This window comes from Ochotona curzoniae, unplaced genomic scaffold, assembly GCF_017591425.1.
Source record: "Ochotona curzoniae isolate NIBS_2020 unplaced genomic scaffold, NIBS_Ocur_1.0 contig_908, whole genome shotgun sequence".
Taxonomy (NCBI): Eukaryota; Metazoa; Chordata; class Mammalia; order Lagomorpha; family Ochotonidae; genus Ochotona; species Ochotona curzoniae.
Window position 1 is genome coordinate 33,248,070 of NW_024466607.1, and position 27,225 is coordinate 33,275,294.

Here is a 27,225-nt window from a genome sequence, read left to right on the forward strand (position 1 = left end):
TCTGCTGCTTTGCCCAGGTGCATTCATTGGTAGGGAGCTGGATCCTAAGTAGAACAGCCAGGACTTGAACTGGCACCCATTTGGGATGGTGACATCACAGATGGCCGCTTAACCCATTGTGCCACAACACCAGCCTCTGGTCTTTATTTTTAAGGATAGATAATTTTACTCCTACACCTGGGAAGTCGAATTTAAGCAGGAATGTAGTGGTCAAAATGAGTGTCCATGACTGTCTTGGCCAGCCCCACTGCAAGTCCTGGAGCTAACATGGCCATTTAGCATTGCCTGACCTTGGGGCAAGATGCCCAGGCCCTCATATGCCTGCAGCTGTCAGTCACTGAGTGTGGATTGCACCAGAAAGAGGCATGACCTTGGTAGGACAGCTGTCTGTGCTGCAGCAACCCCTGGGGGCTAACGCTGAAGCCTCTGGGCAGACTGCGCTGCCTGTAGCTGGGCCATGTGGCCTAAGAGGAGCTGGGGAAGCCCTCGCAGCATCCTTCACCTTCAGCTCCTACATCATTCCCTCCTTGCTTTAGGCTTAGCAGTGTTGACACCACCTAGTACTTCACCATGCCCTTGGATGCTCCTTTTTCCTGCCTGTTCTTCACAAACATTCCCTGTATTCAGCCGTCCTCCAGCCACGGCAGGTGCAGGGACTTCGATGGAAATAACCGCAGGGATCAGAGCGTGCCCACCCCAAATCACGCCACTTTGGCATGTTGGTTATCTTGAGCTAAAGGCAACTGAAAATGAAGCGATGCGGAAGGAGTTCTCTGCCCTTTCTTTTTCAGCCTGAAAGCAAAGGAAAAGTGTCTCTTCCTCAGTGAAGATGACCCCTTCAGAACCTTCCAGACGGGAAAGGGAGCCTCCTCTGCGTGGTAGACAAGGCGAGTTTGCACAGACATTGCTAAGCTGATACCTAGCTTTCTAGTCTCTTCTCCATGACCTCTTGTCATTGAGCCCCCAAACCCCGCTTCCTTTGTCAAAGTGTAGACCTGCCCCCAAGTCTCTTTACTTTCACCTTTTCTTCCTCTGTGAACTTTAGTGCATGTAAATGTCAGTAAGAATGGTTTTTCTGTCTTCTGCTAGTTTAATTCACAGTCCCCATGGCCTGAACTTTGAGAAGGCAGAGGCAAAGGTTTTCCTCCCAGGTCAAGTCTTAGGATTATCTGAGCAGAGCCAGCTTGGGGAAGCACTGAGTTTGTTGCTATCACCTTTCTCAGGACCCGACCGATGGCTCTGAGCAAAACCATCAGGAAGGTAATTGTAGGTGGGGAATGTTGGAGAATGTAAGTAGAATGTAAGTGGGGAATGTAAGTAGAATCACCTCCCAGGAGCAGCCATTTGGCCGAGGGATTATGTTGGCCCACATCCCATAGCAACAGGGCCTGGGGTTTAGGTCCCAGCTCCTGCTCCTAACTTCAGTTTCCTGCTAAGCCACATGCTGGAAGGCCACAGGGATGGCTCATGTAGTTGGGCCCTGCCACTCAAATAGGAGACTTGGGCTGGATTTCCAGTGACTCAGCAGGTGGGAGTTCTATCTGCCTGTTCGTCTCTGTCACTTTCTTTTTCTATCAAATTAATTGATAAGTAAAATTGAAGATCTTAGGGTGGGTAATTTAGCTTAGTGTGTTAAGCTGTCCCTTGCCACACATCCTATATGGAGTGCTGGTTAGAGTCCCAGCTGCTCTGTCTCTGATCCAGCTCCCTGTTAAAGCACGTGCGAAAGCTCTCTAAGATGACCCACATGCTTGGGCCCCTGCCACCCACGGGAAACCCATTTGGAGTTACCAGTTCCCAACTTTGGTCTGCTCCAACTCTGATCACTGTAACAATTTGGGGGAGTGAACCATCAAACGGAAGAACTCTTTCTCTCTCTCTCTGTTTCTCTGCCTATCAAATAAAAAGTATATCTTGAAGAAAGAGATTCTTCTCCCAACACACAGAACAGCTTGATAAAGGTAGAAGACAACGTGAACCGCTTTATCGTTGGATAAGCATTAAACCAGAATGCCAGCACTAACCCAGGATTGCAAAGACAGAAAGCTATCTCAACAGTTGTATAGCTAAGCTGGGGCAATGCACTTGGTCAGCCAGGGAGGCTTTGCCATTTGCAACTGGTGACAAGTTAGGTCCATCTCATGCCAGGAAGCCAGGAAATTGAGCAGTTCTCTTTTGTTGAGGTGGCTTCCAAGTCCCTGAAAAAGCTGTGACACAAATCAGAGATGTGAGGGCATCCAGAGGCTTGGAGAGCCAGCCCAAATGTTCTCAAGTGGTAAGTCCCTCGCCTAACTTTCAGAGAGGAAGATTGTATTCACACTTAAGAGAACAGCAGCCACTGCCCCTTCATGCATGAAAAGAAGTTGCCACTAAGGTGAGACCTGGAGCCTGGGGATGCTGCTCAGGCCCCTCCAGCTCCTGCAGCAGGGACAGCGGAGCTGACACTGAGCATTCTGAATGATACTGAATGATTGCAGGGCTCGAGAGGGGGACCTCCTTGTCTCCAGCCCTCCCCTCCTCCCCCTGACTCTATATGCCCTTCCTGGACTTACAACCTGGCTCACCAAAATCTGACTGTGGGAGATTAGAACCCACCAACCTAGGCTCGGGGATTGTGTGCCAATTACCGTACATGTGCATACATCACCTTGTGCTAACTGACAGAACCAGCCAAGGCGGGAAAGTGCTCCAACTCCCCTCCAATGCTGGAGATAAGGCGTCAACTCCCCTGCTGTAAAGAGAAGTGCGCCAGGGAAGAGGAAGTCTCCTTTAGTGTAGGTGTTTGTGCCAGGAAGTGTGGCTCGGGTCACTCTGGCTGTACTGCCCAGGCCGCTCTTATTCACTGCTCATTTCCTCCTTCCCCCTCCCGTCATGTCCCTACCTCCCCCAGAACTCCCACGCCCCTCCCTTCTATAGCTCAGGAGGCTATGTCAGCATCAATCACACATGTGTGGGCTTTTCCTTGAATGCATACAGACCGAGTTAAAATCTTTTTTCCTGTGAAGCTGTCTGACGTCAGTGCTGATGGAGATGAACACACTCAGAACAAAGGGCAACGTCATGCTTATTTGGGCAGAATGCCAGTGGCCTGGGCCAGGGAGACATGAGTCTGGGAGACTGTTCCAAAGTGGGCAGATACTAATGAGAATGTGTGTGCACCCGACTATAATTTTTTGTCGGCACATGGTGAACACACGTTGGTTGGACCCCAAGTGGTGGCTTTTAGGAGAGTGAGGACAATTTCCCACCATTGTAGACTGCTATTTCTAGAACATGCCAGGTTGAGACAAGGTGAGTTGAAAAGGGGGCTGCATATTCATTTGCAGAAGGATGCTTCTGTGAATAGAGGAGGAGGGTCTGGATGAAGGCATGGCGTTGCACAGGGTCACCGCCAATGGCTGAGATGAAACAGCCCCTGCGTGTACCTCACCCAAGTCCAACTGATGTGACAGAGATGGGCTGCTCTGTCTGTGACATGCCCCCACGTCACAGGGGGAGCCTCTCTTGAATACTTGGCAGGCCTTTGAGTGACAGCTTTCTCTCATCAGTGTAATTCATAGACCCAAATGAAAGAACATGCGAGGTAGTGGGAAGCCAATGTCTCTCTCCTAAGCCTTCCATACAGAGCAGTGGTTGCTGTAGCTGATGAGTGTAGTCGTTGGAGACAGATGGTGTCATAGGCTGACTCATGTCCCCTCAAAATGACACATGAACCCATTGGCTCAGAATGGGGCCTATTTTGGAAATGGGGTCGTTGCAGACCCAACTTTCTTCCCCGTGGTGGAAACTCTACAATGAGGTCTCTGGAGTGGCCTCCTGCAAGATGCCTGGGTCCTCACGCGACAGGGATGTGGGAAGCAGGCACAGAGGCCAGCACCTCGGCCAGAGGCATGAAGACGCAAGAGAGCAAAAGAGCACTCCTGAGTGCCAGCCGCCAGCAGGAGCCGGAGGAGGCTGGTAGATCAGCAGGACATTCCTGTGGGGAGGGTTCCATTCACAAAGGAGACTGGCAAGGTACTCTGCCTCAGTTGCCCTCTGCTACCCCATGATCCTGAGATGACGTCACTGTGCCCCACCCAGGTCATGTCAGTGCATTTCCCAGGCTCATCATGCCCTTACAAACCTTACATGTCCTTGGAGCGCTGACCATGGACGTGACATGGTAGGGCTCCAAACTTATCTTCCTCTGGACCCCCATAGGGGTTATTGCCTAAACTTCCAGTGAATATTTACCACATCCTGCTTTGTGTTGGAACTGTATTGTTTTATTCTTGCCCTTTTTTATTATTATTATTTAATGGGCTCACATATCACAAGCTCAATTAGAATGCATCTTGAGGCCATCTTTCTAATTTTGTCCTTTTCCATTCCTGAAATACAAGCCTGCATGCTTTAAATATGTACTTATTTGTTTGAAATGCTATGAGAGCTTTTTTTAAAAAGAAAAAAAAAGACTTATTTATTTCAATTTGAAAGATAGAGTTACAGAGAAGGAGAGAGAAAGATCTTCCTTCTACTGATTCATTCCCCAACTGGTCACAGTGGCTGGAGCTGAGCTAATCTGAAGCCAGGAGCCAGGAACTTCTTCTAGGTCTCCCACATGGAAGCAAATGCTCATGGATTTGAGCCATCCCCTGCTGCTTTCCCAAGCAGTATCAGGTAGCTGAACTGGAAGTGGAGCAACCAGGACATGAATCAGCCAGTATATGAGATGGCAGTGCTGCAGGTGGAAGCTTGGCTTACTAAGCCATGGTGCTGGCCCCAAGAATGAATTTTACATGTATTGATCCACTCTCCAGATAGCTACAATAGCATGGCTGAGCCAAGCCAAAGCTAAGAGCCAGAAGCTCCATCAGGTCTCCCACATGGGTAGCAAGGGCCCAAACACTTGGACTGTCTCCAGCTGTCCTTCCAAGCATGTTAACAGGGAGCTGGATCAGAAGCAGAGGGCCCAGGACTGGAGCTGGCTGTGGGATTCCAGTGTCCCAACTGGGCAGCCCAAGTCCCATGTACACATGCTGACTATAAAATTCAGAAGCTAAGATAACCAACTGGCTGACTGATTTTTCTATCCCTTACCTTCCGCTGATAGCTCTTTCTTACTCAGTTATACTTGGAAACTGGAAACAGATTAGCATTCACCATTAATATTCGTGATAAAGCTGTTCCCACGTGCCTTGTTCTGCCCTGGAGCCTGGCCCCTGTGTGGGAAGTGATGCATGGGATCTCGCTCTCCTTCTAACTCAGAGGGCCTGTAACATGAGCTGAAAATATGAGGCAATTAGCCATGTAATTCAGACAAAATCGCCTGGAAATGTACTTGGTGAGTAGGTACACAGCCCAGTAATGGAATACTTGAAAATTCATTCATGATAGATAACGAATCGTTTATTAGCGGAAGCGTGGGCTGTGCTGGGAACGTTTCTAATCTGTTAAAGTCAGTGGCAGTAAAGACAAGCAGCTTGATGACACATGCTCCCCTGGTGCCACCGCAGGAGACAGCGTCTGAGATGGGGAGGCAAGGGCACGGTGCTGGCTGGTGGGGGCGTGGTGTTTGCTCAGTGCTTGCTGGTGCTGCTGGGCTCTGTTGGCACAGACCTCGTCATCAAATGAGGCCAAGAAAAATAAGGACAAAGAAGGAATTGATTGCAAGCTGTGGATCAGCTCTCAGCATTGAAGGAAAAGCTGGAGCATGACTTGGAAGGAATAATCTGGAGTCAGGGAAGCAGAAGTTAACACTGGGATGCCTGCATTTGAAAGTCCCAAGGGCACCTACCTTGCCTGTCCCCCGCTCGCCAGGGTGCCTCTGTCAGGGTGAATCAGGGCCAAATGCTGCCCTTCTGACTGCTACATGCCTTAAATGGGCTCCTCTTGCACACAGAAGCTTATTCCATTTGGGTGGGCCTCTCCAGGACCTTCTCATTCATCAATTTATTTAAAAGGCAGAGACTAAGAAAAGGAGAGACCAAGAGTTTCCATCCACTGGTTCAGTCTCCAAATGACCAAAACATTTGGGGCCAAGTTGAAGCTAGAAGCCCAGAACTCCACCCAGGTCTCTCATGTGGGTGGCAGGAGCACAAATACTTGAGGCATCATCTACTGCTTCCCAGGGGGTCCCTCAGCAGGAAGCCTGATGGAAAGCAGAGAGAGAGAGAGAGAGAGGAGAGAGAGAGAGACACCACAATGTGGAATGCAGACATCGCCAAGGGCGACTCCACCACTGTGCCAAGCGTCCAGTCCATCAACATGCATGTCTTGAAAACTGTGCAAACTTGTGCTATGGAGAACTTGATTCGTTACAGGTTTTACCCGTGTGGGGGACAAGGGTTTGAGTATTTGTAAAATGAGGTGGAAAGCTATGCATATGTTGTGATCTTTTCATTATGAGGGATGGCAGCCAATCTCAAAGTCATCTTAGCAAAGGAGGAACGATACCAGTGCAGACAGTAGCAGTCCGGGAGCACAATAGCTGAGAGGTGGCCAGGTGTGGGGGCCAGCTAGGGGGTCAAGTTCTACCCCCCACAACACATCCTGTCCTGCTCTCTCAGTTCACAGGAAAGCTTTCTGTAGCCGGGCCTCCCACTCTCTGGGGCATTCGTGGGCTTTATTCACGGCTCCGTACTGTGGTATGTGAGTGGCAGGTGGGGGGCTGCTCCTTGCTTCAGGAGCAGAGGTCCACGTATCTTGGGCAGACAGAAATGTCAGGGAGTTATTGACCTTCCTGGTTCTCTCACCCATGCCACCCCAGGCTCACTTCCAGCCCTGCTCTTTTGCTCATGAATCCCAGCCTCAGGGCCTCCTCAAGCAGCTCAGTGTAAGTAACTGTGGTTATGTGATGGCCTGACTGCTGCACATTCTGGTAGGTTTTACCTTGCCAGTGCCTGACCACGTGGAGCCTGAGTCTCCTTCTAGATGCTTCTGTTTACACTCCTGAGAGATGCTCTCATTCAGGGTCGGCACAGCTGTTCACCCGATTTGGCTGCCCACTCACCAGGGAGCCCACAAAACTAACTGCCTTCAGTCCTTGTAGCCTGAGAATGTTGCCAGTACAGTCACAAGTCCCTGCTGGAGTGACTGAGTGGCTCAGGGTCCCCTGGACATTCACTGCAAGTGGAGCCCCCAAAGAGACAAATGTAGTGAGAGGAAAGTGGCGTAGGGTCTCATGATGCCAGACAGCATGGCATGATTAAAGCTCTAGGTACCCAAAATAGCACTGGCTCTGTTACCCACTGCTTCCCTACCCCTCTGATTTCTCAAGTCACCAAGACGCAGGCTGATTTCCTTCCTGTTAATAATGGCGTGTTTTGTGTTTTGAAATACCATGCCACACAAACAACACAGCAGGCACTCGATAGTAATTAACTCGTCCTCACATTTAAAAAATTCATAAATGGCATTATTGAGTCTACGTTCTTCATAACAGGGAGGCTTTCCCTTTCCTGGTAGCATGGGAAATATTTAAAAAGGACCTGCTAGTCTTTCTGGCCTTCCCAGCCCCGAGGAGCTGGGGAACAGTTAAGGTCCTTGAGACATGGATTGGCACATTGGGTCATTATTTTTTATCCTTCTAGTACATGATGCTTGGTGAGCTATCTTCCAGGTCACAGTTCCTAGGAGAATCCTCCAAGCCTGCCAATCCCAGCAGTCAGGCCTCAACAAGGATCTTGGAGACAGCCTGCATCTCATCCCTGGATGAGGAAGTCAATGCAAAGTGGATGAACCCAGACTATCGTTTTTTGTCCCCGAGCCCATAATCTGGAGGCCCTTCTGCACACCAACGCTAGACTACAGGTCCTTGGGGATGCAGAGCAAGCTATCTGGCAATAAAGACTGGTTTGGCTTCTGGAGGCTCATGTGCAGAGCGTGGAAGTCATCCTCCCAAGAAGTAAAGGTGGAAGAAACTGAAAATCAACTCTTCTTGGCTCCACCAGGGAACTGTGATTTTGGGAAAAACCACTTCCTCCCTCCCCCTCCTCCCTTGCAGACTGCAGAGACAGACAGGGGACACAAAGAACCCCAGCTTCCCCAAGGAGAACCTGGGGGTTGAATCCTACTGAGGGGACACCTTGAACAAGGTTGGAGACCGCACTTGCTGAAGATTCCTAGGGGCCCTGGCCTCAGTCTCAGGGAGACCTCCTGTTCTTTTGTGGGTTTACATATGGGAGCTCCATTGGATCCCCTGAGGGATGACCAGACAACAAGCCTGAGCTTCTGGCAGGAGAAAGGGACCAAGGAGCCACCAGTGCCAAGTGCTAAGGAGGGAATCAGGTGGATGCTGAGGAACATGGGAGGGGGGATGGGTGAACAGGAGGTGCCAGCACCACGACCCTGCATCCTGGCAGCTCAGTGGGGGCTGTGGGTGGCTGGTACTCAGTGAAGTGGGGAGGGAGGGATGCACAGGGCCCTCAGTGTCATGAAACTGAGCTTGGTCTCTGTTCACGGACAAGCTTCCTATACCAACCTGTTGGCTGGAAAGCTGTCATGTGAGTTCAGTCTCAGGTCTGCTTCCTGATACCCTAATACATCAGTGGTCAATTCTAAAACAAGCAGTCTAGAAAAGCCTAGAATCAGCTCAGGGAAGTTTCTCAGCAGACTCAAGGCATGCGGGCTCCTACAAGAATACAGTAAGTCACAGGACTATGATAGACACCAACTACATTTAAGCTCGGATCTGCCTTGGCTAACCAGCTCCCTGGGCCAAGTACCTTGTTTTTCTGAGTCCCTGATTCCTCTTCTTGGGAAAGGAGATAATAAAAGTATTTCCAGATTGGGTTACTGACACAGTTAAATTAAATGAGATAAAGATTGATTTTCCCCTCATTGTCTGTCTCAGTAAATGATACTGCCTCCCCTCAGTACAGTGGCTCAAGCTAACCTTCACATTGGCCTTGGTTTTCTGTCCCTTTGTTTGAGTCTCAAACTTATCACTGTCCCAGATGATTCTGTTTCTGGAATATCTGCTGGTTTTGTGCATTTTTTTTGGTTTCATGGCCCCCACACTGGCCCAAAACTCTCTTGCATCTGATCTGGAGCTGTGGCTTAAGCTAGAAGGGTCTAGTGCAATGGCTCAATGGCTAAATCTTCACTTTGCAAGCACTGGGATCCTTGTGGGCCCCAGTTTGTGTCCTGGCTATTCTATTTCCCACCTAGCTCCCTCTTTGTGGCCTGGGGCACCAGTAGAGAATGGCCCCAGACCTTGGGACCCTGCACCCATGTGGCAGACCTGGAAGAAGCTCCTGGCTCCTAGCTTCAAATCAGTTTAGCTCTGGCCATTGCGGCCGCTTGGGAGTGAAGCAGCAGATGGAAGAAATTTCCCTCTGTCTCTCCTCTCTGTAAATCTGACTTTTCAATGAAAAAAATAAATCTTTTAAAAAATGTGGTAATGTGCAGCTCCTCAGACTGGATACATCCCATGGTTTTCCAGTGCATTGACGATAAAATATACAGTCTAAACCTTATTTTCCCACCTGACTCTTTCCCCATTCTCATCTTCCTCTCTGCTACACCCAGTGTGAGGGACAATCATTCCCTCCACTTAACCCTTTGGGATAACCCTCTTGAGGGAGAGTGGACTTCCCTGTCCTTGGACTTGGCCGTGAGATTTCCTTCGTCCAAGGACACATTGGTGGCAATGATGTGGGCACAGCCTGATATGAGGACGTGTCCCAGATTTTAACCCAGTTCACCACCTGGATCCAAGGGTGGCCAAACTGTAGCTAGAAGCACAGCCACCCCCAAAGACCCCAGAAGTGTGAGCAATAAAGATCAATAGCAGTCCTCTTCATCAGCAATTGGGACCATCAAAACTGTCTCCAGCTATTGTTGAAAGTCTTATGAGGAGCAAGATTGCTTGCTGTTGAACAGCCCTGGTCTAAAACTCGCACTTCTGGAACTTCCTGGAACTAGATCCTTTTTGTATTTCCATCTCCCCTCTGATGTCACTTCCTTGCCAAGGCCGTACCTGAGGGTCCATGATCTTACTTCTTTGACTCATTTTTCTGCCTCTCTTGCTTGACACAGTCCCTGACATGTGACAGGCATCCCACAAACCTATTCCAAGGAACAAAAGGTCAGAATACACCCAGTCAGCTGTGAAGCACTGCATGAATTAATCGTGAAGATAGTAAAAGAAAGGTCATTGCAAGCAGGATCACTTGGGAAGTTTCCAATGCTGTAATTTTTTCTCTTATACTTGCTGCCTTCTGAGTTTGGAATAGAACCATCAGAATAAATGCTCTGGGGCCTTCGCTGGGCTGACTGAGCAGGAAAGAAATCCTCATTGGTCCCTGGACAGTTTTGGAATGAGTTTGAACAGTAAAATAGGCCAATGGATGTGATTTAATTTGCTCTGCCAATTCCCTCCCTGCACCAGCTCTTGTTTTATATGTCCCCTTCAAATAGCCACAAGTTGGGACACAGGGTGGGGGGAGGCATGTTGAAAGAGATCAATGGGCTGCCAACTTGTTTCTTCCTAACTGCTTATTCATGGGATTTACCCTCACTTTCCACACATCCTCTTCCTTTATCACGCCAGGCTCCTGTCAGCACCAGCCCAGCTGACAGAGATGGGCTCCCCCGTCTCCCTATGCCGCTTCAATGAAGACATCACCTAAATAGAGAATCAACAACATCAAAGGATTTTCTGGGACTTCCTGTGGTTTCACAAGGAACCATGAGGAGCAGGGGTGGGACTGGGTCCCTGTTCTCCTAGCCAATCAAGATGGTGAGATGAGGAACAGCCCTGGCCATAGTGGGCAGAGGCAGTGAAGGGTCTGTGCATGTGCTGAGATTTAAGGCTGCACGGAGGGAGGGGAGGCAAAGACAAATGGGTGACAGGGTCTTCCCGGAAGTCTTCCAGGTCAGCTAGGTCAGGTAGGTCTTGGCCCAGCTGGATAGGGCCTAATAACCCACATCTCGTCCTCCAAGCTTTAGGACTGCCTGTGGAAGCCTCTCCCAAGCTCTGGTTCCTGGAGTTTCAACTTCAGCCTGTTTGATCTCTTTTCTTTTTCAGGAACTGTGGAAGGCTGTCCCTCTGCACCCTGTGTGACACAATTCCCACTGACCCTGGAAGCGAGCAACAGCTTGTCCTTGACAACCTGCCTCCATGTTGGTTGGCCCATCTCGGGGCCAGGTCAGTTGTTGAGTCATCCCTCCTCCTTGTACACCTGGAATCTGAATCAGCCGCTCAGAGCCTTGTCCCACTGAAATGAGCCCCAGACAAGGAATCTTGATCACACCATGGCAAAGCGCTGAAGCTCAGGTCGGGCTATGGCCAAAATGTGGCCCTATGAGATATTGATTATTTTGAACCAAAGACTCTCTAAAAACAGCAAGCACACAGAGAAATTTTTCCCGAACTCCCTTATCTACCTAAAGACACATCCTCCAAAACAAGTTCAATTGTCATCAAGGCCCTCCTGGGACATCTTGTCAACCCAGAGACCGATCCACTCTGTCCTGGAGTGGACATACGCTGCAGGAGAGGACACCAGATGTCACGGTCACCAAGCATGGAAAAGCTCTGTCCCACTGCGTCTTGCCCCTTGCCTTTGTTTCTGAAAGTCCACTCATCTTCCTTCAAGCACAATCATGTATCCCTAGGTGATCTTTGTCTCTCCTTGTCCCATCTTAAGTGAGTGATACACCGTCTAATCACGTTGCTTTTTATTTTTTAATATTCATTTTAATTCTTTGGATGCACTTGTGCACATAATTATATATCTTTTTACTTTAAAAATGTTTAGTATTTGTTTCAAAGGCAGAAGTGAAGAGAGAGAGATCTTTCATCTTTCATTTTACTCTGCAAATATTCATAACAGCTAGGTCTGAGCCAGGCTGAAGCCAGGAACCAGGAATTCCATCCAGGTCTCCCACGTGAGTGACAGCAACCCACGCATTTGATCGATCCTCTGCTGCTTTCCCAGATGTATTACCAGGAAGATAAGAGGAGCAGTCAGGACTCAAACCAGCACTCCATTATGGGATACCAGTGCTGCAGGCAGCACCTTAATCTCCTGGGCCACGATGCCAGTCCCTGTGTACTTTTATATTTTCCTTGATAAGTTTGTTGTGGTCAGCTAATTTCATAAATGCAGCTGGGGAGCCCAGGAGGACAGAGAGATAATCTCTGCTCCCCCACTGCTCTCAATAAGGATCCCCACACCGGACAGAACCAGGCAGCACACACATTTTAGTTGGCTTGCACAGATTTATGTTTTTCATTGGGGAATTTAGGAAAACCCCAGCATTTTTATTTTGTTTAGAAAAAAAAGAATGATCTGAGCACAAGGGATTGGAGTCTAGAAGGGACATCAGCTGGAGCTAATTTGAGCACACCCTTTCCAGGGCCTCCACAGTCCCTGCCTGGCTCTTCATCAAACCTGCCCGTGGTTGGAGTCATGTAGCTGGAGAGTCCCACCCTAGAGAGAAACATCCTGAATGCCAGTTGGAGGAGCCCTGCTATCTGAGTGTGTCAACTAGGGTCCCCGGATGCTCTCTATAGCTATCTTGGGCTGAATTGTACCTCCCCAACCCAGGTCACAGGCAGAAATCCTGACATCCAGGGTCTCTGAATGTGACAGAATCTAGAGAGTGAGAGGTAATTAAGTTAAAGAGATTTGAAAGCGAAGCGTGTGCAAAGGCGTAATGGGAGAGCGGCCATTTACAGGTCAAGAAAGAGGCTTCAGGGGCAACTAGCACCACCAGTGCCCTGGTGTTGAACTTGCAACCTCCCAAGTCATGAAACAAGTGGCTACTGCAGCTTAACACTCCCAGCTGGTGGGTCCTTGATATGGCAACCCTAGAAAGCCAGCCTTGTGCAGCATTCCTGAGCTTTCCTCTCCCTGCCCGCCTTGTCTCTGACATTAGCTCACATTTCTTTTAGCTTCTTGAAGCCAAAGAATTCTAACTCATGAACATAATATCTTCTGTGGTTGAATTATACTTCCTTCCTTTGGCCTAGTTCCCTTTCTCTAGGTTTTAATTTTATTGTATCCTAAGACCTATATGTGCAGATTTATAGATCAAGCTGAGTGAGCCAAGGTCTTGGAATCAATAGAATTGGAAACTCAGACATGGAGGCAGATAGGCATCCCTCCCTCCTCTTCTTGTCTACTCACTGCACTGTGCAGCCTCCTGGGGGCTGGCCTGACACATCTGGAGATGGAGATTGGATAAGGACCAAAAATTGAGTTTGAAGGAGTGAAAAAAAATTCCCAATTTTTTAACTTGTGAAGCACAGGTATTCTGTTGCTACAGCTAAAATACCTAAGAGAAAATACTCAGGTTTATTTCTGGTCATGATTGCAGAGGTTCACTGCCCAGGACAAGGCAGCCCCACTGGGTGAGAGGGTTGTAGCAGGTGGAGACCCACTGGTGTGCTAGGGAGGACAGACGGGAGCACCCCTCTCCTCCATACCCACGCATCACTCCTTATAAGCCACTCTGACTTGACGGTGGGGTTCCACCCTGGCAACTTCAGCCAATCTACTCAAGGCCCCTCCTGTAGCCTCCAGAACTGGTCATCTTTAGTCCATCAACATAAGACTTTGGAGATCAAGGAATGTGTTACACTGTGGGGCCAAATTCTTAGGACCTTCACAGAGTGCTGATAGCATGGACAATTTTAAGATTTCTGAGGTGGAAAATTTATTTTCCCATACTCAGGGTATCAAGCCAGACAACTACTTTCAGCTTGGATATTTGAAGGGTAAGATGTTTTTAAAAGGAGTCTTAGGAAGGTATAGCATAGTTGGATGCCCGGCCAACAGTGTTCTCTCTACCATTTTTTTTTTTTTACTGGTAAAATTACTTCCAAAGATGAAGGCTTGAAACACTGGCTGCATGCTTATATTCCTGATCTGCTGTGCAGCTACAGCATAAGAATGTGACCTGGTTCCCAGGGGTTAGGGCTTCTGGGAAACAGATCAATAAAACCCATCTCAAGAGATGACTTCTATTTCTCCCTCAGCCAGCTGCTATTGTGTCTGATGTCTTGCCTGGCATTTGCAATAACCATGTTGTAGCCAGCAGGCCATGAACCTAAGAAACAAGGAATAGGGTTGGTGAGGTAGAAGGAGTAAGAAGCAGGATCACGGATGACACGAAGGAGTGGGGAAGAAGGTGACATGGGAAAGGAGCAACGTGAATCAATCAACCATATTTAGTAATAGAAACAAAGCCAGATTTGAGTAGCATGTAGTGGAGACTTAAAGGACAGCGTGGAAGGAAGAAATCTGGGGGTGCTAGTCCTGGTTCTTCCAGACGTAAAGCTTCTGACAAGCTATCCAGCTACTCTAAATAGAAACTTTGCAGACATATTTCTCCTGCTTATTTTAGAGGGTTGGTTGGTGTGCACTGGGGATGTGGCTAAACTTGAACTACATTTTCCAGAATCCTCCTTTTCTAGGTTGAGTTGTCTTTCCAACTCCCCCAGAAGCATAGAGTTTGGAAGGCAGAAGTGAAGTAGTGGCTATAAATCTCAGAAACTTGCTATGCTTGGCTGCAGTAAGAAACAGACATGGGGGAACCAGCTGATTCCAGCTTGTCTTCGTTTGTCCCCACCACTCTTCTAACCAACAGCCAGACCCTTGCTGGTTCTGGAGCTGATGGTTTTCTGTGGTTTGCACCCTGGGTTCCCCTCTGCATACCATGCATTGCCTAATACTTCTGCCTGTGCCCAGCAGGTTGGATTGCTGGTTGTATGCTCAACCTCCAACTCCCCTCTCCATTGTGCAGTCTCAAATCCCCAAGTCTGTATCATACACTGTAGTGATTTCTTGATTAAGCCCTGATGGTTATAAGAATCCAGTGAAACCATAGATCTAAAGCATTCGAGGCAGCACCAGCCATGTGGTGAGACTTAATACATTATTAGCTATTGTTCTGATTTTTTAAAAGGTGTATTTATTTCTATTTGGGAAGGCAGATGTATATAGGGGAGAGACATAGAGAAACATTTTCCATCCACTAGTTCATTCTCTCAGTGGCCCTAAGGAGTTGAGCTGACTTGAGACCAGGATCAGGGAATTTCTTTGGGTCTCCTCTGTGGGCACAGAGTCCCAAGGTTTTGGGCCATCCTCTACTGCTTTCCCAGGCTACAAGCAAGGAACTGGATGGGAAGTGAAGCAGCTGGGATTGGAAATGGCATCCAGTGTTTGTAGTTGAGCCATCATGTTGGTCCCTGCTTTTACGATCCTGACCATTGCCCTCACTGCTATGAAGGTAAGAGAACTAGAGACCCGGCCTTTCTAATTGCCTAACTGTGCAGAGGAGTCAACCAAGGTTCCACTGGATTGCATGGTCTTAGGACCAGACAGCTGAATCCTACCCAGCCAGCACTGATGCTCAGGCCTCTGAGTCCCCTTCCTACCCTTTTGCAGTCTCCCACCTGCTGCCCTGATGAGCCTGACGTTCTGCTGAAACCGAAGGGCTAGGACCCCATGGCTGCAGACTGTCCACAGCCCAGCTCAGGCTAAACAACATGAAGCACTTATAGGCTCCACAGCCAGAGTCAACAGGGAGAACTGGTGTCAGATACTGTCATGGTGAACTTCATGTCTCTAGCTCTCTCATGCTCCCTTTCTGTTGCGTGCCTAATGTGGGTGCAGCTGCTAGCAGCATGACCGGCTGCAGCAGTTCCATGCCTTACCTCCAAACCTCAGCTCTCCCGAGCAAGGGTGAGAGTCTCCATAAGCCAAAGCTCAGTGACTTAACAAGGCTGAGGCAGTGGAGTGAATTTGTTCACCTTTAACCTAGCCTTTCAAGGCAGTGGTGGCTCAGCGATGAGGGATAGGATGCACTGGTTGGCTTAGCCGAGGTCATGTGACACAAATCTAGAGCAGGTAGGATCAAAGGCAAAGTAGGGAAAAATGAGTTGCCCTGTACCACAAGGAGCCCTAAATAGCAACTGGGATTGGGGAAGATGGAAATAGATGATGGGAAAAGCCACATGGGCAGAGTGATTGTTTCGCTTTTTGCCCCAGTGTCTTTCCCCAGTGACTCCTATTTGCTTTCAGAATGTACTGGAAGAATGCTCCTCCCACAAAGGGATGCACAGTCATAGGTGATAGATTCTGAGGTCATGTGGTTAAATATTGATGGCTACTTAGTTTAATGTAGAACACCCATCAACTATTTCCTGCTGTGTTTATTTGATGGTCATGAGTCACGTGGGTGATAGGGACCTTAAGGTTGCTTTTCATCCAGGCCCATGTCCTTTGAATCTGAGCGCCTTCTACCCATGGCTGGGCAACTGTTCCAACATACCACTAGGAAGTCTGCCAGGGCATGTTAATGCCATCCTTGACGGTACCGGCCATAGAGAAGCATGAAAGTTGTCCTCTGCTTGCAAATGGAGCCTTTGTCATGTTTTGTTTATATTATCTGTATTATAATGACTAACCTGATATTATAAGGTGGACAGTATTTTTACCCTGGGCCTTCTACACTCTCAGGTGGGACCCCTACTGAAAAAAAGATTAGCCAGAGAAATACAGAAGTTTGTGAGTGTGTGTGTGTGTCATGTGAATACTGGGTGATAACAAGGGCAAAATAAGGCAAGCTCTAAAAAGTGACCTTCACTTCCCACTTGTGTGACATCTTTAATGAAGAAAGGGGTGGGAGGGAGGCACGTTGTGCAAAGCTGCTGAGGAAAGTAGGTGAACAAGAGTGCTGTGGGTTGAACATGATTTGGTTAAGCCCAAGCTCACAAGTGGATGGTACTAGTTAGGCCTGTGGGAGCTCCTGATGTCCCTCTGGGTGTCACCAAGCCTCTCTCTGCTCCCAGGAGGTACTTTGCAAATGTCATCTGCTGTCCTTGCCAGAGGCCTGGCCTTGGATTTGGATCTCTGAAATTGTGTGTGTGATACACCTGTTCTCTTCATAAAGTCAGTTTCCTCAGAACTTCTGGTGTAACAGAAAGTTGATGGATACAAGCAGGCGTGTTTTGCAGCACTGAAATCAGTGCCTTCTCTCGTGGTAACAGTCTCTAGCGATGTAGCGTCACAGAGCAGGAGATACCCTGAAGAGGAGCGACTTCCTTCACAGATGCAAACTCCCCTTACCAAAAGACAGCTTTCACCTTGTTCACAGCAGAGCTTCATGTTGTGGCTTCTCAAAATAATCAATTCAGAATAATCCTTATCCTAAAAAGGCATATTCAGGAATGTTCTACTTTGATTTCCTGCCATCATGTGTTGAGGTGGTATATCCCGACTCCTATGACATGTAAATAACACGTTAACATACATATACCCTGCTATCACTTCAAAGAGACTTGATAATCATTTACATCTGGGTATGTTTCCCTCATAGCAACAAGTTCCCCAGTGGTCTTTCCAAGTCAGTCCTGATCACCAACTCCAAAAACCACTGTCTAAATAACTGCGGGCATAGATCCTATTGTGGTCTCTCCTTGGATTTTATAGAAACAGGAGGTACTCTGTTGCGTTTGGCTTCTTATAAACTTTTGTGATCCATTGGAGTACAGTGTGTAGTGGTAGTGAATGCTCAGCGGTATGCATTGTATGACTACTATGGTCATTTGTTTATCCATTCTTCCTCTGGATGAACGTTTAGCTTGTTCTTTTAGTTTTTAAAAAAAATTATGCGCAAAAAATCATGCCATGAACATTTTTGCCTAATTCTTTTAATGCAATGTTTTCATTGCTCTTGAATAAACACCTAAGAGCAGGATTGCTGGGTCGTAGGGTGGACATGTGCTTAATTAATCCACACTGCTTATTAATTCTCTAAAGTGGCTGTGCCCTTTGACACTCTCATCAGTAAGTTAGAAAAGTCATGGGATGTGATCCTAACTTCTGATATATTTGATGACAAGATCTGTGGATTTCAGCAGGTAATTTTGTCCCAGATGAGAGGTACAGAAGCTTTTAGGTGACAGCTGTGTGCAGTCCTGACCCATTCTTACCCAACCCTGTTCTGCTCAATGCCATAGAAAACTGACCTCTCAGGACTCTACAGCCAAGGATTCCTCAACTAGGACTCCTGGTTGGTGTGACCAGTGGGAGGGGCTGGACTGGGTGTGGTCAGTGGGAAGGCTGGGCTGAATGTGGCCAATGGGAAGTGTGGCCCTTAGAGGGGTTGGGTTGGTATGGCTAGTGGGAGGGCTGGTTGGGTGTGGCCAGTGGGGGCTCTGAGTTGGTGTAGCCAGTGAGAGGGCTGGTTGGGTGTGGCCAGTGGGGGCTCTGAGTTGGTGTGGCCAGTGGGAGGGCTGGTTGGTGTGGCCAGTGAGCAGCTCTGTTGTGAGTGGGGGAGGTAGGAGGAAGGTAAGATAGAATCTTCCTCCTCTTCACTACCTGCCCCTGATTGCTTCTCTCACAGAAACTGTATGTCTCCCTTAGCACCAGCTTGCACCCCACAACCCTGTCGTGGCTCACTCCTGCCCTGGATGCTGCCACTTCCTGAACACAGGTGGCACTGCCTCTCAGTTTTGCCTCCCCGGCCTGGCTATGGTAGGCCCTCCTAGATGCATCACAGTTCCCTGTCGCATGGTGCCCAGCCTCATGCACCGTCTGCACAATCCATCACTTGCATGAAATGCGCTTTGTCCAAATGCTCAGAGTGGGTTCTGTTTTTCTGGTTGGACGTTGACAGATACACACAGTGGCGAGGATTAACAGAGATGAGTTTGAGGCCAAATCACATCTGAGGCCTGCCAGGCAGATTTATTGTCAAATCCTAAAACTGCAAAAATAGGACAACCTTCCTCTGAAACACCATCTGGTACCACAAGATCCTCTGAATGTCTAGCCTAAATCTCTGCTGGGATGAAGTTGGCTTCTGCTAACCAGACAGAACCAAGTTACTTGGCCTCAGGAGTCACTGCAAGCATTGGTATCAGTGCCTCCCTGGAGCAGGCTTCAGGCCTGACAGGAGCCAGAGCTGGGGGGCCAAGGGGAAAGAGCTGAAAGAGGTTGGAGGAAGAAAGGAAAGTCTCTAAGTAGCCACCACAGGTTGATGCAAATGTCAGGTCATTTTTCCACATGCTTGGCTTTCAAGGGAGGCAGTTATTTCTGCTGCCCACCCACCTTGCCTCGTTCCCTGGAGTTAGAGCGCAGCCTGCCTCATGGGTCAGTCTCCATCAACATTTGAAGAATTATGTAGCTCCTGCTACTTTTTAAGTGCCTGGATAATTTGGGAGTCTCGATTGCATGGTATAGAAACCCAACCCAAACCAACGTAAACAAGCACAGGAATCCACATCATTGAAGATCCAGGGATCAACGGCTTCAGGAAAGGCTGGATCTGGGTGCTTGAGGATGAGTCGAGTTGTCACTCAGCTCTGCCTTCTGATGTGTTGGTTCCATTGCAAATACTTCCAAGACATGGGAAAGTGAAAGGTCCTGTACAGTGCCCAGCTGATGGCCTAGGAAAGCAATTACTGGTAGGGAAAGAAAACATGTCTTTGAACTTATTTTTAATCTGCAATCTATGGCTTGCCTCTTAGCAAGTTTGGGTATCCTCATGACATTTTCTCCGTAGAAAGGAGAGAAATTGGGATATTGTAAAAATGAGTTTTTTTGAGGTGGAACGGGATGGCGGGTCTATTCCAAGAAGCATTGCTGTTTCCCGTACGCAGGACATTCTCGCTTCCTTCTCGTTCACTCTTTGAACTCCAGCTATGTTCCAGGTCCTAAAAATTACCACACGCTGTGCGAGGACTTTCCATTCCTTTCTCAAAGGAAGTGTACAAGACCAGTTAATTTGGCACCATTAGGGCCTGGAGTTGGGCATGCCCTCTTCCAGAAAAGGATCTTGATAAACACTTGACCTACAATGGTTATGATGTGGCCCACTTCCCCTAAGCGGGGGAGCACACAGGCTGCCCGACCATACCTAAGCTCCCTATCTCGTTCAAATCATCTTCTCCGTGCCTCGCTGTGCCCTAACAACTTCCCCCTGGTGGCTCTATCTGCTGAAACCTCAGGTTGCCATGCTGAGGAATGCCCCTCTCACCAGCAGGGTGTAAATAGAAATCTGTTTCTGTCCTTGTTTCAATCCCCGGTACCTATGAGTATGCTTGGCTCTTAATAGCCTTTCAATTCATGTTTGAAAAGCTATTGTTGTGTCTCAGTCTTGCTGAAGGAGTTCTGTCTCTGTGGCTTTCCTGGCCTGCTGCTGCCCCACCCCAGCACCCCAGATGGCTCTGCGGTCCTGCGCACCAGGAAGTAATGCCAACGCATGTTTTCTCTCAGTATGCACTATCCTGGCGGGTGCCAATCAAGGCTCCACTGCTTCAGAAAAGTGCCCATATCTGTTTTGTTCGTCCTTTGTCTCTCTGTGGTGAGCCTGAAGTATGGACTGTACAGCTAGAAGTGAAACTGCTGCTGTCTGTCCCCCCCCTGCCTTGCAGATGCCAGGAGCTACCCGTCTGGGCCACCCCCACTGTGCTCATCACACAGCACAGGGCAGTGGCTCCTGTCCTGCCAGCAATTACTATAAAACAAGCCACTTGTCACTCCAATGCCATTGGCTGATAAGAGAATGAATTTAGGGCATTGTCTTTCAAAGAATATCTTTATTCAAGCCCTGCCAATTTCCTCTTCAGGCCCTGCCGATATCCTACCATGCCTCCCCCTCCTAACAAACCTTGACACCCAAAAGCCAGAGGCCAACAGGTGTCCCTGGAATGGATGGAACTCGCAATCCTGGCAGCCCTTGAACCCACGTTCCCAGCCTCCACAGCCATATCCCTGCAGCATAGAGTAAGACCCGCCAATCTTTTGTCTGGAAAAATTATCTTCCTGTAACAGTGGAAGCTGTTACCATGGAAATAAAATAGCCCATTAGCCCAAATCTACCAAAACACGGGAAGGCTCGGCTGCATTTCCGAGGCCCTTCATTAATAAGGAGAAAAGCAGATTAACCTTTAAGGGAATCGACAAGAATGGTCATGACTGCTGGATTATGATTTCCATGTTGAGTTTATCTGGGTTGATATCTCAGCCTGTCATAGCCACCATGCTGTGCATGGCAAAAAGAAAGACAAGAGCTGGTCTGAAGATTCTGGGTGGGCTTCTGTGCCTCTTGGTCTTGGCCACTTTGAACATATTCCCTCCTAAGGACTCCTATTGCAGGAAGAACAGTTTCCTGTCTCTTGCCTGTCAGTTAGCTGCTGAGAGAGGCAGGCAGACCAGCACAGGGATTCTGGCAGCAGAGCCAGCCGAGAAATGTCTAACAGAAGCTGACACAGATGGAACCGAACCAGCCATCCTGGCCCCCCTCCACATGCTGAAGGTCGTGGGTGCCAAATCTCAGGCCTGCAGCTGCCAGGAGAGGCAGCAAGCGCTCAGCTTCTTGTGGCGGCTGGGCACAGAACTGGCTGGCCTCAAGCAGTACTGGGCACAGAACTGGCCATCCCCAAGCAGGGCTCCATGGCAGCAGTTCCAGGTGCAAAACGACCCCTGTGCCAGCAGCCAGTGGACACTTTTTTTCCGCATGATTGGCAATTCCCACACCTGGCCCTGCACAGCTGATCGCATCTTCATGGCAAGCAGAGGCTGAGCCAATGTCTCGACAGGTGTGTGTGTGACTCCATCCTGTGACCCTGACCGTAGCTGTGGGAAAGTCAGACTTGTCTTTGATAACGGCAAGGATTCTCAGATTGTTTTTATGCCCTTCTATGTTAGTCCCCAGTTAAAGGAAGAAAAGCAAAGGAATGTGCCTGGGGCCAGCAGTCGTCATGATGGAAGGATCTTCTGCCTAGGGATGGGCCACAGGTGTCTGTCCTTGCCCTTGGTTCCTGACACCAGGAAACCCAAGGCTCCTGCCAAGGTCTGGGATATGAACTAAGCAAGTGGAATGATGGGCCAGTCCCCTGCCTGGACAGTGGAGAGGGCCTGAGGAATTCAGCCATCCCTGGGTGACCACCCTGGCAGCTGGCCCATGCTGATGATGACCCTGACCAGCAAGGTGCAGACCCCAGGACTGTGAGCGACTGAGGGTCCTCCCAGTTCCTTCTCAGCATGTGTGCATCCTTCAGAGATATGAACTCTTTCCACCTGCTGGGCTTACTTTCTACAGGGTCTCCTGAGACCTCCCTTAGTCCTGGCATTTGGCTAGATGTTGAGGAAGGGGAATACGGAGGATGCAGAGTGAGAACCTGGGGCTCAGGTGGCCTGTGCTGATCCCGTCGGCAGAGATGGTGGTGACATAGGCAGCTAGTTCAGGGTCACGAGCTTGGAAGTCACTCCCCCACCACGTAGGTGTTCCCTCCTGCCCACCTGTGACTCTCACCTATCACCTGAGAGGGGGCTGTATTGCATTGTTCTGTAACCATTCTCCTCAAAAGCCTCTCTAAAGGCTCATGAGTATGAGGGGCTCACTCTCTTGGTCATGTGCTCCCATTGCTCTGGCACTCCGACTCTTGGCCTCCCCAGAACCTCTGAGGACAGCTATCCCTTGAGCATGGCTTCTATGTGTCTGTATTGCTCACCCTCTGTTCACTGCTTGGGTGGGACAATGAAGGCAGCAATGCTAAGATGCTTTGTATTTCTAATTGGTGGACTATCAGGAGTTTCAGGAGAGGTGAGGCCTAGCAGTAATGGAATGTGGGCAGAGAAACCAGGGAAAGGTGAATGTCTGCAGCTTTGTAAGTGTGTCCAGGTTATTCGTTGCATGTCTCTTAGGATAACTTATATTCTTGGGGAAGCTGGGACATAAGTGTTCAGCTTAATGGATGGACTTCAGGGTAATGACTATTTGTTCCTCTTGGGGTTTTGATTGATTGGATTGCCATAAGAACTTGTGATTTGCTATTTCTAGTGAGCCCTGTTATCACCAAGCTTGGTTAATAAAGACCCCTTAGTAAATCTTAGACATGTCTGGCGTGATCTTGTTCACACCCCACAACAAGATGGGCCCATGTGCTCAGCTTGGGTGAGCAGAGTGATACAGACCTTTGCAAAGCACCAAGGCCAGGTCCACCAGTGCTGGTAACAGGCACCAACTACCCCATCTTCACAGCAGAGATTCTGCATGGGAGTCTACGAGGGCCACCAGCACCTGTGTCCCCCAGCATGGCACAGGGTAACTGGGAGAATCCAAGTGCTTCACTGGGCTTCTCAGAAGCTAACTTCCTCCACCAGCAGTATTTGGAAAAGAAGAAAAAGAAGAAAAATAAGTTCGTCTTGGATATTCATATTGTATAGTAACCCAGGAAATGTTCTGATAAGGCCTGTATTTAAAAAGAATTCTTAAATCATTTATTAAGATTTTAACATTTTTTAATCAAAAAAATTTAGCACATAAAATGGTACATATTAATGAGATGCAATGTCATAAAGTATTTATGTTATATAATCAGGTAAATATATTTATGCTTTCAAGCATTTAACATTTCTTTGGAGTTGAAAATATCCCAAATACTATGTTCTAGTTTTTGAATAGAGAAATAGAGACTATGTCTTTTACAATGACCCTGCTCTACAATAAAACCCCGGGACTCCAGAATGCTTTATACAAATCTAGCTATAAGTATTCATTCCTCAACCGCCTTTCTCCATCTCTCCCTCCCTGGGGGGTGGGATGGGGAATCTTCATTTAGGGGGTTAACATCAACACATCTCCACTTGTAACAACAATATCCCATGGTGGAGTGCCAGTTTGAGCCCTGGCTGCTCTGCTTCTGATCCAGTTCCTGCTGGTGCCACTGGAAAGAAGTGACAGGTGACTCAGGACATGGGTTCTCGTGGGAGAGCAGGTTAGAGTTCCTGGCTCCAGACTTTAGCCCAGACTCAACTGTTGCAGGCATTTGGGGAGTGAACCAGTAAATGGAAAAAAAAAGCTTTCTTTGTCCCAGTCTCTCTCCCTTTCTGTCACTCTGCCTTCCAAATAAATAAATAAATAAATAAATCTTATATTTTTTAAAAGCTTTATTTAGGATATTTCCCACACATATTAACTAGAGATTCTTCATCCTTTGGAGGGGTTGAAAATCTAGTAACATTTCTTGGATCGATGTTTGAAGGGACATAGTTTGAGAAGCTAGACAAGCACAGTCCTGTTTTAATTCGTATTTCCCAGCACACATGTGCACAAATATTCAGAATGGGATTTGACTTTGCTAATCAAAGGCTGTTTCTGGGACTGGGATTGTGGCATAGCACTAAAACCTGCCCCCCTACAGTGCTGGCTGTCATGCCACAGAAGCACCGATTTGTGTCCCAGCTGCTCTGCTTCCCATCCAGCTCCCTGCTTGTGGCCTGGGAAGCAGCAGAAAATGACCCAAGTCCTTGGGTCCCTGCCATCCAAGGGTAAGACCCAGATGAAACTTCTCAGCCCAGCCATCTGAGGAGTGAATCAATAGATGGAAGATATGTCACTCCTGCTCTCTGTTAACTCAGTCTTTCAAACAAGCACAAATCTTTGAAAAAATAAAAACCAGCTGTTTCATGAGGACATTTCAGGGCTGTGACACATCCCAAGTGAAAATGTCATTTCTCTAAACCTCTCACTCGGGTCACGGACCCCTGTGAGATCAGCCTCAACACAACACATTCCTGGGGGAGGAGGTATCAGTTGTACATATTCATTTGGCAGAGATTTGAACAAGCTCTGTCTCAGTGTTGTCACCTGCAAAATGGGCATAATGAGAGGACTGAGCACTTGAAACATTTGAGCCCTGAGCTAACACTGGGGATGCAACTGGATCAGCCTGGCCCATCTCATCAGGGAATGTGAAAAGGGGTACACAAGCTGCAATGGCCCTGAACTGTGTGTGTGCTCAGCTGAGATTATTCAGGAGGCTGAGAGTAGCTGTTGATGTGGAATGGTTTGGGGAGTGGATATGGAAACCAAGGTTTAAATAATGACAGATCATGTTAGAGCAAAGGGAGAACCCAGAGCAGGCCTGGCCTAGAGCAGGTGCAGTGAATGCTATTAGCTAAGAGAACGAATATGTGGCACAAACTGCGGAGTGGGTTATAAAAATCATATTTTGAAGCTTTTGACTCAGACACTTCTTGCCCATTGCTATTCTTGCACCTTCAAGGTGTGGAGGGCGTGTATTTCCTTTACACTGGTCTCTGCTGAAGGAAGGCTCATTAAGCAGGGACAAGCAGGTCATGCTGGCACAGGGGCTCTCAACCTTGGCCCATCAGGTCCAACCATTGCCTAGGGTACCTGAGTGTTTTCTTGTTATGGAAGGGGGCATCCACAGCCAGCAGCCCCCACCACCTCCCCTCTCTTCAGCTGTGACCACCCCGATATCACAGTACAGAATGGCAGGGGCAGCCTGCAGCCAGTGCCATGGTTAGTTTCTGGTCATAACTCTCCTGGTGAGCCACAGTCATGCCTCTCTCTGTTCTTCCCCATCCTGCAGAAAACTCCAGCTGGGAAAGTTTCCTGGGTTTTGCATTCCAGCTGCCTTGCAACCTGAGCACTTAGTGTTTCTGGACATTCTGTTTCTGATTTCCAAGCTGGGCTGGGAATAAATGTTTCTTTGAAAGCCCTGTGCATTCCAAAGAAAATCAGCAGCAGGCTCTGAGAAGGCCAACGGAGCCCAGGGTTTGTCGGTGGACCAGCCAATGGTGGTCGCTGAGCACAGCAAGGGGACGTTCCCAGCCTGTGGGTGTCCACACTCTTGGGGTCTTATCTGAGGCACTGAATCTGAGACTCAGTTTCTCCATTTGTGAAAGGAGAAAGAAGCTAATCCTAGGGGCTACCATTCACAGACGGTGCTAGAACAACATCCTGAATATTTTTTAAAGAATCATGTATTTAAAATACAGAGTGACGGAGAGAGATTTTTCATCTGCTGGCTGATTCCCCAAATAACTACAATAGCCAGGTCTGCGCCAAGGTGAAGCCAGGAGCCAGGAAGCCCATCTGGGTCTCTCACATAGGTGACAGGGACCCCACTACTTGAGCCATCTTCTGTGACCTTCCCAGGCAGGGAGTCAGATTGAAAGCAGGACAGCCAAGTCTCAAACTTGTGCTTTATATGGGATGCCAGTGCCCCAAGTGCCAGCTGAACCCGCTGCACGTCAATGTCAGATTCTGTTCGCAGATCTACGTATCTATCTATCTATCTATCTATCTATCTATCTATCTATCTATCTCATCTATCTATCATCTATCTGAAATTCAGAGTGAGAGGAAAAAGGAATCTTCCACCTGCTAATAACTCTCCAGAAGAATGCAATGGCCCAATCTTGGCCAACCCAAAAACGGGAGCCTGGCACGCCATCATCTGGATCTCCCATATGGCTGGCAGGACCCCAAGCCCTTGGGTCATCTTCCACAGCCTTGCCAGGTACGTTGTCAGGGAGCTGGATTGATGTGGCATGTCCAACAGCACAAGCCACGACTTAACCCACTGTACCACAGTGCCTTGCCGGACACCCTAAAAGCTCTTGCCTCGTCTGGTTCACAGAGTTATGGGGAGGGCTACCCCCACACGGTAGGTTGTAAATTGCTATAAAATTCCCATGTATCAGTAGGATCTTAACCTACCTCAGTGCTTTATATCTGCAACTCAACACATCTACAGGAAGTCAAATAGCAGAGTGGCTAGCAGCTCAAGTGTCTGGCCGAGCCCCATCTGCTGTGTGACCTTGGGTTGGTTACTCTGTCATTCTGAACTTCTGTTGCCTTCCATGTGCAGCAGAGCTGGGCATAATGCCAATGGGAATGCACTTGATCGTGCATTCAAAGCCCTTAGGAAAGGGCTTGCTCCTGACTGAGAGAGCCTCTCTGGATGTCAGTGGTGGGTGTTTTTTTTGCCTGCTAAGAGCTTGGCCTAGATGTGGTTTTTAATCAGAAATGCAGGCAAGAAGCAGTGGGGAGGGATTCAGGGTGGAGGGATGGGAATTGGGTGGTGGGAATCCTGGCGGGGATGTAGGTATGGCCTATCTTGGGAAGACTGGAGGGTGTGCTCTGCCCAGCGCGGTGGAAGGGGAGGCTGCTGTCACTTGTCCTTCTTGGAGCCCATGTCTGTCTGGGCACCAAGATGGGCTAATTGCCCCAGTTTCCTGTATTTCCATGCATACCCAGTTTGGAGAAGGGCTTTGCTTGGTCTTGGAGTTGGTCTTGTGTTCTAAGTCAGCCCCCACCCCTACTCAGGCATAAGCATGCACACCCCACCAATGACCCAGCCCGAAAGGGCTGCCCACCCACCACAAGGGGCTGACTGAGACACAGGCATGGCAATTATTTTAGCAAATGCCTGGTCCTGGGAGTCAAATGCCTGGCCCCTGTGGCGGG